The sequence below is a fragment of the Mus musculus genome, chromosome X, assembly GCF_000001635.26.
Source record: "Mus musculus strain C57BL/6J chromosome X, GRCm38.p6 C57BL/6J".
In the NCBI taxonomy this organism is placed as follows: domain Eukaryota; kingdom Metazoa; phylum Chordata; class Mammalia; order Rodentia; family Muridae; genus Mus; species Mus musculus.
This window is the reverse complement of record NC_000086.7, coordinates 147,741,747-147,751,793: the sequence shown is the minus strand read 5'-3', so window position 1 is coordinate 147,751,793 and position 10,047 is coordinate 147,741,747. Positions and strand designations below refer to the sequence as shown.

The following is a 10,047-nucleotide window of genomic DNA, read 5'->3' as shown; positions in this document are numbered from 1 at the left end:
TCCAGCCTACTTTGCCTGCTGGATCTCCCTCCTCCTCAGAATTGATTTTATCCTTGGTAAATGCATCAATTGCTACTATGCATGCAGCTAATGCTACTCAATATGAAGAGCATTGAGCATTTTCTCCTCAACCCACCTTTTACGAAGGAGTGGCAACATTTGGATCAATTATTGCAATCAATGATTCCAGCAGACTTGGATGGCACCCCGAGAACCATGATGGGCTGACTCTGAGTCAGGTGTCCGGCCTAGGCTTATGCCTTTTGGGGCCTTCCATGCTTCCCCTTCAGGCCTTATTAGAGGTTTGCAATCAGACTATTATTGTAAACGCTACCTCTCGATACCTTGGGGCACCTAATGGTACTTATTTAGCATGTTCTACTGGACTTACGACCTATGTGGTTACTGAGACCTTTTTAGCTGACAGAGATTATTGTGTTCCGGTTCAGCTTCTCCCAAAACTGACAGTACAACATGCAGAGGACCACCTCCAATTCTAGAAGAGAGGCACAGACTTACACCATTATAAGAGAGAGCCTATTTCTGCAGTGACCTTGGCAGTAATCCTGGGCTTAGGAGCCGCAGGTGCAGGAACTGGCATTGCCTGTTTAGTCACCTCCCAACAGCAATACACCAAGCTTAGCCTTGCTGTGGACAGAAATATACAAGAGCTACAAAGGGGCTTGAAAAATTTAAAAGACTCCCTGATATCTCTGTCTGAGGTAGTGTTACAGAACAGACGAGGCTTTGATTTAATGTTCCTACAAGAGGGAGGGCTATGTGCAGCCCTCAAAGAAGAATGTTGTTTTTATTCTGATAAGACTGGCTTAGTTCAAGATAGCATAGACAAAGTTAGAACTAGTTTAGAAGAGAGAAAACGCAACAGAGAGAAACAAGAATATTGGTATCATAATTGATTTTCTACTTCTCCTTGGCTCACTATCTGACTTCCCAGGCTTTTGGGACCTTTCGTGGGTAATTTGATGCTTTTGTCTTTTGGCACTTGGGACTTTAATAGATTAACCAGTTTTGTTAAGTCACAGATTGAAGCTGATTTAAGCAAGCCGGTTGCAGTTCACTACCATCGACTGGATTCCTGAGACTCAGATGAATATTTCCATTCTACTGATGCAGAAAGAGCAGCTGCTGGCCTCAAGTTTTCTGCCCTTGCTGCAAATGCAGAGTCCCCTTGGTTCCTCAAGCCGTGGAGACAATAGAGATGAGGAGGGTTACCTCCAGCTCCTAATATAGCCTAAGAGCCACAAATTGTGGGGTAACAATTGGCATAATTCTTGTGGGTACAGCCCACAGAGGCCTTGCTGAATCTGAGGTTGACAATTCTCCTTTAGGAGCTGCACAGGACTCAGACCTGTGCATACTGGTTCGTGATAATACAAATCCAGTATGGACACCAGCGTGGATGCGTGGCTAAGCCCACATACACATGGAAGTTGTACAACACTCTACTCAATGATAACTTTGTCAAGGAAGAAGTAAAGAAATTAAAGACTTTTTTGAATTCAATGAAAATGAAGAACAACATGCAAACGTATGGGACACAATGAAAGCAGTGCTAAGAGGAAATATCATAGCTCTGAGTGACTCCACAAAGAAACTGAGAGAGCATACACCAGCAGCTTAACAGCACACCTGAAAGCTCTAGAACAAAACAAACAAACAAAGAAAGCAAAGCAAATATACCCAGGAGGAGTAGATGGCAGGAAATAATCAAACTTAGGGCTGAAATCAACCAAGTAGAAACAAAAAGAACTATACAAAGAATCAACCAAACCAGGAGCTGGCTCTTTGAGAAAATCAACAAGATAGATAAACCCTTAGCCAGACTAACCAGAGGGCACAGGGACAGTATCCTAATTAGCAAAATCAGAAATGAAAAGGGAGACATAACAAGAGAAACCGTAGAAATCCAAAAAATCATCAGATCCTACTACAAAAGCCTATATTCAACTAAATTGGAAAATATGGATGAAATGGACAATTTTCGAGGCAGGTACAATGTGTCAAAGATAACCCATCTAAACAGTCCCATAACCCCTTAAGAAATAGAAGCAGTCATTAAAAGGATGTGGAGAAAGAGGAACTCTCCTCCATTTTTGGTGGGATTGCAAGCTGATACAACCACATTGGAATTCAGTCTGGTGGTTCCTTAGAAAAGTGGGACATAGTACTACCTGAGGATCCAGCTATACCACTCCTGGGCATATACCCAAAATATGTTCTAACTTATAACAAGGACACATGCTCCACTATATTGTTAGAAGCTTTATTTATAATAGCCAGAAGCTGAAAAGAACCCAGATGACCTTCAACAGAGGAATGAATACAGAAATTGTGGTACATTTACACAATACTACTCAGATATTAAAAACAATGACTTCATTAAATTCTTAGGCAAATGTATGGGACTAGAAAAAAATCATCCTGAATGAGATAGTAACCCAACCACAAAAATAACACATATGGTATATGCTTACTGACAATACCCAAGACAAAATTCATAATCGTAATACCCAATATATAATTCACAGACCACATGAAACTCAAGAAGAAGGAAGACCAACGTGTGGATACTTCGGTCCTTAGACGGGGAGCAAAATACCCATGGGAGGAGTTACAGAGACAAAGTGTAGAGCAGAGACTGATGGAAAGGCCATCCAGAGACTGCCCCATCTGGGAATCCATCCCAAATACAGTTACCAAACCCAGACACTATTGAAGGATGCCAAGAAGTGCTTGCTGACAGGAGCCAGATATAGCTGTCTCCTGAGAGGCTCTGCCAGTGCCTGACAAATACAGAGGGGGATGCTCACAGCCAACCATGAAACTGAGCATAGGTTCCCCAATGGAGGAGCTAGATAAAGTAAGGAAGGAGCTGAATGGGGTTGCAGCCCCATAGGAGGAAAAACAATATGAACCAACCAGATCCTCCAAGGCTCCCAGGGACTAAACCACCAAGCAAAGAGTATACATGGAGGGATGCATGGCTCTAGCTGCATATGTAGCCGAAGATGGCCTTGTTGGACATGAATGGTAGGCCCTTGGTCCTGTGAAGTCTCGATGCCCCCAGTATTGGGTAATTGGAGGGCAGGTAAGTGGGAGTGGGTGGATGGGTGGGGTAATACTATCATAGAAGCAGGGGAGGGTGGATGGGATAGGGGTTTTGGGGGGTGACTGGGAATGGGGACATTTAAAATGTAAATAAAGAAAATATCCAGTAAGAAATTAAAAATATTAATAAAACACATATGTTATATATGTGCATATTTAAACATATATATGTATGTAGTTTGAATGAAGTTTTACAATTCTAAGTTTCAGTTCTCGCCACAAGGATCATAGACTACCTAACATAAACCCTATGCTAGGTACAGGAAACCTGCTCTTCAAGTGTTAGACACAGGAATAGAAGAGACTCCCAAAATAATATAGGCTACTGCTGTTGCCCTGCTTGCCTCACATAATTTGAAGGCAAGATCCTACAGCTAAAGACAGAATACACTTTGGAGAGTGGATTTGGGGAAACTGCTGTAAGATATGTTTGTTGGGCTTAGAGATAAATCACTTGCCTAATGTGTACAGATTCTATCACAATTTACACAACAAAAACAACATACAAACTCACACACACAAACATCCACACTTTCTCACACAGATACATACACTCACATACATACAAACATACACAGAAGGGGAGATAATTTGTCTTATAAAGCCTTTAAGACTCCTAAGGAAGGAGATAAAGGAAAGAAACAGGTTGATTACAATTAGTTACATCCTATCATAACAATTTAGCATAATTTGTTTGTATATCACCTTGCTTACCAGCTTGCAAGATACAAAAGGAGTAGCTACTCTGAGTAGTGCATAGGCCTAGTAGGAAAGGGCAGAAACTAGGAAACAATCTTAGGCAATTGCATATGCATGTGAGTTGATATCATGAGCCACAAAATTGTTCCAATACACTCATGAATTGCAAGAGTGTGTGAAAGACTAGCCTTTCAGGGATCATTTCTATAGTTTGTTACTAGACAAGTTTCTCCTACTGTGTGCAGCAGTGTCTGAATTGGGAAAATACAAATTTAGTTATTAAGACACAGAAATTCTTATACTTTTCTATATCATTCCAAACATTGTACTAACATTGATAAAGTACTGAGTTTGTTTCTACCTGTCAATTTCTGGCTCAGATCCTGGTGGTGATGCATCCCTTGGTCCATTTCTTCCTCTTGGACCATGGTATCTTTCTCTTTCATGAAGCATCCATGACTGGATGCTACTAGATCTCAATGAGGTGTGATAACGATCTCTCCGTGACCGGATGTTATGAGCTCTCCATGACTGATCATTATGACCTCTCCATGACTGGTTGTCATGACCTCTCTGTGACTGGTTGTTCCGACCTCTCCATGACTGGTTAAGATCTCTCCATGACTGGTTGTTATCAGATCTCCATGACTGGTTGTTATGAGCTCTCATTGCATGACTATGATAAGCTATCCCTGAGTGATCATGATGAGATCTGCCATCATGGTTGTGATGAGCTAACCCTGATTGGTTATCATGAGCTCTCCCTCTTTGGGCTTGATTATATCTCTCTGTGTGGCCAGGATGAGCTATCCCTGAGTGGCTAGGAAGAACTCTCTCTGTATGGGTAAGATGATATCTATCTGAGTAGCCATGTTGAAGCCTAACTGCATGGTTTTGATGTGGTCTACCTGAGTAGCCATGAAGTGGTCTACCTGAGAGGTCAGGATGTGGTCTCACTGAGAGTTGATTGTGTGGTCTATCTGAGAGGTCATGGTGTGGTCTATCTGTATAGTTATTAGTTCTACCTGAGTAGACATGAGATCTATCTGAGTGAACAGGAGCACTCCTGAATCAACTACGTGATCTTCTGGAATAGTGGCCATGAGATATGCCAATGTGGTGGTCATGAGATTGGGAGAGGCCATGTAAACTCCTGAAGAACAATTGGATTCTTTCTTGTTGTAACTGTCTCTCTTCTGATTGGTTTTCATTCCTCCTTGTTAGACTTTCTAGGTTGAGTTGTCTTGTCTGCAAAAGATCCCAGTTATATAATATAAATGAGACAGTCTATGATTAGATTAAGCCATAAGTGTATTTTTAAAACTCCTCCTTCCTTTCTTCCTTCCTCTATTCCTCCCCTCCTTTGCTTTTTGAGAAGTTCTCATTATATGATTTAGGTTAGCCTGAAACATGTGATTCTCAGGAAGTTAAGAATTATAGTCTTGTGCCACGACATCAGCTTCTCAAGACTATTTCTATCAGTGATTTTCTCCTAGAATGAATGACAATACTTTTTATGTACTAGTTTAAGGAGCTATCCTATAGACCATGTCACTTTCACAAGGAAAATTGTATGCACGTAACATAAAAACAATGAAAATTAGCTGTCTTGTGTATTTTACCAACTAAACCATTTGACATCGTACTTGAGAGTAAAGAGATATTTTGGGGGGAACTTGCAGAATTTCATGATAACCAGTAACTTACTACATATACAACTGTGATCTTGAACTTCTAAACTCCCCCTTCAACCTCTTCCACACTAGGATTAAAAACACTTGCCACTACAAATGGTACTATATGGTAATAAGGTTTGAACTCAGGGTTTCATGCATGCTAGCTAAGTACCCTACCAACTGAGCTACATCTACATTTAAGAATGTTCTGTAATACAACTCCTTAAGATCAAAGAAAATATTCCAAATTATTCTACTGAGTATTTCTATGCCCAGTGGTCATTAAAATTTTATATTTGAATGTAAACAAATACTTAATTCTAGGGAGAAAAACTAAGTGAGTGGAAATGAAATTCTATAAAGGTAGCAAAAAGTTGGCTTGGTACAATTCAAATAAATGGATCTGGTAATAACTTAGCTTTATTTTCATTCTTTTTACCTCTTTAACCAAGGAGGTATAATAGTGAATCACTCAAAAGGAGACAGGAAAAACTTTGACAGTGTCTATGATAATCTGTAAGAGTAAGTGAATAACATTATATGGACAGTACTAAGAAAGATATCTTTACACTAGTGTATTTTGCTTAGCAAGCAAAATACCTCTATATTTGGTATTTCCATGTCCTGCTACAACACTTCTAAATGGTCAAAGCAAAGTAACTGACATTAGGAAGAAGGTGCTACAACAAGGACTATTTAAATGCAAACTTGATTACAATTGTAAAATAATCATTTTTGTAAGGAATATTTTCTGGGTTGGGATTGTAGCTCAGTTGTCCAGTACATACTCAGCATGAGCAGGGCTGTGGTTCTCATAAGAAATCATTTACATGAAATTAGGTACTATGATATTTGTAAACTTAAGGAATGAAATACTAATTTTCTTTTAATAGTGAAAACTATTGTGTATTTTGTCCATGATATGTGTGGGTGTGTATGCTGTGGTGTGCATGCAGAAGTCAGAAGGCAACCTTGCATGAACCTACTTTCTCCATCCACTTCTACAAGGATCCCAGAGATCCAACTTAATTGGCTAGGCTTTTGTGACAAGATTCTCTCAAAATATTTTTATATAGTCAAGGTGTAATATCTCTTGCCTATAATCCCCGTACTTGTCTCAAAGCTATCAGAAATTTGTTTACATGCATGGTTATCTATCCCCACTTTGTTTTTTGTTACTTTTCTCTGTGATTTCTGGTATGAAATTATTGAATGGTTCAAAATTATTTACAATGGATAGATTATTTCAATTTCAATATACTTTACAATATTTTCATTTGGGAGTATCTTGGATGACAGCAAAAGGGATCCCATTTTTTCTTTCTTTCTAAATTTATCAATTGTACCCCAAAGTTTGGGCTGGAGATGTAGTTAAATTGGTAGGGCCCTTGTCTATCATACATATCTCCCTTGGATGGAGCCTATGTGCTCCATAAAACTAGGGGTAGTGGTACAGTGTCTATAATTCCAGATGATAGAAAGGAGAGAATCTTGAGTTAATGTCATCCCTGCATAGGCAACCTGGCTTTCATGAAATATCATTTCAAACAAACAAAGACAAAAATCAAAAAACCCTTTAAGGGCCTAGGATGTTGTTCAGTGGTAGAATACTTGCTTAGCATGTGCAAAGTCCTGAGTCCAATCCATGAAAATAAACAAAGAAAACAAACAAACATACAAAGAAAAACTTTAGCCTAAGCCTAAATCAAATCAATCCAAACCAAAAGTAGTATCACAAATCTCATACTGCAATATCTAGACCCCTTTTGGTCAAACTCAATTCTTCCAAACAGAAGGAAGTATTTCATCTCTGGAACACACAATGGAGACTGTGCTTAAAATTTTAACCTATTCTTTCACAAAGTAATGTTCCCAGAATTGCCACTGTGTGTGTGTGTGTGTGTGTGTGTGTGTGTGTGTGAGAGAGAGAGAGAGAGAGAGAGAGAGAGAGAGAGAGAGAGAGAGAGAGAGAGAAAGGGTGAGCACACATACATATGAGCTTCAAGGAGGTTGAGTGAAGGTGTCATCAGGTGTCCTGCTCTTCCTTTTCAAATTCCTCTCTTCAGATAGAGCCTCTTACAGTACTTGGAGGTAAGTCACAGCTAGTCAGATCCTATCTCCATTCCAACAACACTGGGATTACAGATGTACCCTTGACCAAGACCAAGTTCTGCTTTTTTGTGCGTTCCATGTCCCCATTCTCCTTTGCAAGTGCTCTTACCCTGCAGACAATTTTCCTGTTCAACCATTGTTTAACACCAGATGTCTATATAACAGCTTAAGAATAACCAGTTCTTACTGTTAAGCTGAACTACTGATACCTTTCAAAATTCTTGTCCCATGACCCAGTTACCTAAGGAAATTTAGATGTAAAGGGCAGTACAAATGTTTCCCCTGAAGAGTTAAAGTGTGTCTTTCATATCCCATTGCACTTAATTTTTATCTCCTCATGTTTTTTATGTGTTTATGTTTGTGTGTGTGTGTGTGTGTGTGTGTGTGTGTTTTATGTGAGTTTAGGCCACATGTGTGTGGTGCTTACAAAAGTCAGAGGAGAGTTTAAAGCCCTTGAACCTGCATTTAATTTACAATACCCCTAATGTGGGTACTGGTAGCTAAACATGGACCACCTGGAACAGCAGCAAGGGCTTATAGCCACTAAGGTATCTCTCTACTTCAGATTTCTGGTTCATACAATTAATTTTTATGGGTAGTAAACTATTTTTAAAGTATAGCTGAAGATAAAAACTTATATGAATACAAATTGAGAATAATGATCTACAATGAATGACAATCACCAACTATCTATTTAAAATAAAAAATAAAATATTCATTGAAATAGTTGAAGGGGCTGCCTCCTGCTGCCATACACTGCCCACCCCATGATGATCAAGGTTTCTAACCCTCTTTCTTTAATAAACTTCCTTGATCATGGTGTTTTGTTACAAAGGAAAGTAAATATGATACCTACCATATAAAGCATGCTTTTAGTTTCAGTACTGTAAGATGGAGACTGGAAGAACATCAGAAGTTCTTTATCAACCTAGGCTACATAGTAAGTGACATACTACCTTGTTCTACATAACTTGTAAGACCTTGTCTTCAAACAAACAAACACAAGCATCTCAAAAAGAACTATGTTACGTCTCAGACTCTTGATTTCTGTTAACCCTTAGTGTTCACTTACCAGATGAAGTAAGTAGAGGATGATTTGCTGAAAATCTTTGTCTGAAAAAATGGCCATTTCTTCCCCTACTGTCACGTCTGTGTCCTGTGTATTATTTTGAGAAAAAATATTTTCCAAATTTCAGCGGTGAATTCAGTATCTTTTAGAAACAGTTTTTAAATGCTAGGCCTTGCTTTGAAAAAAAGACTCAGTATTTCAACACTCTGACATTGTCTGCTTGACTCACTGATTGCTATACAAGAGTGATTGTCCATTCTATCTATACTCAGCATTTCAAAGTGGCAGTTTTCAGTTTTTGTGGAATTCAACATTTGGTTATATGTTACTAAACTGGAGACCTATCTAGAAATAATATGGCAACATAAAAGACTATGGCAACATAAAAATTCTGTTACAATATGTTCCCTGTTCCAAATAATGCTGTTAGAGTTAAAGAAGAGATTCTTCCCATTCAACCTTATTCCATTCACCCAGTGACATTGTTTTCTAACAAAATGTCTTTGCTATAGTGATTAGGCTATTGATCATGCACTTAAAACTCCTGTATTGCCTTCTAGTAGTGGAGCAACGAGGCAAATTTAAAACAATTACGTCAATTGTTAATTTTTCCCTCTGCTCTCCATTAGAAAAGCAGCTCTTATAAATGAAATTTTTTTTCATCTGAACTGGAATTAAACTCTTACCAACCTTGTACAAGTCCATGTCTGAAAAAAAATGAGACATGCAGCATAATATAACATTAGAACAGTGCATGTTCTAAAATCTGCATGCTTGTTTTTACCACCTGTGGGGTTTAGTGTACTTTACCTCTCCCTCACAGATGTCCAGGGAAAAGTGCTTGCCCTCTGGAGCTTTCTGACTGTATGTCATTCTCCTCATTGAATTCTTCTTCAGCATTAGCAGCTTCTAGATACCTCAGCTGTCTAATTTCATGTGTACAAGATATTAAAGAAAAATTAAAGAAATGAGAAGTCAAATGACAATAATGTCTTCTTAGCCACAAATTGACAACATATTTCATCATATTATGGAATATATAGAACTGTTAATCCTTTAAAAATCCTAATACTATAGTAACAGAAAGAATGATTTGTAACAAACTTGTACAACGATAGAAAGAGCAAACAATAAAGAGGTTTTATTGTTTCTCTTTACACCACACACACACACACACACACACACACACACACACACACACACACACTAGCAGGTGTATTAGAAAGAAATGTTAATTGTCTTCTCCTGGAGCTGGAGCTAGAGTTAGAGTTGCAGGCAGGCATGTAGCAACCAGCTTATAAGTAGGAATTGAACTCAGATCCTCTGAAAGAACCAACACTCTTGAAAAAGAACAGTTAAATG

At 38.7% G+C, this 10,047-nt stretch overlaps 1 pseudogene; it reads right to left on the bottom strand.

Annotated features, from left to right (window-relative positions):
- Positions 1–4,185: 4,185 nt before the first annotated feature.
- Gm8289 lies at positions 4,186–9,712 on the bottom strand (annotated as a pseudogene).
- Positions 9,713–10,047: the final 335 nt, after the last annotated feature.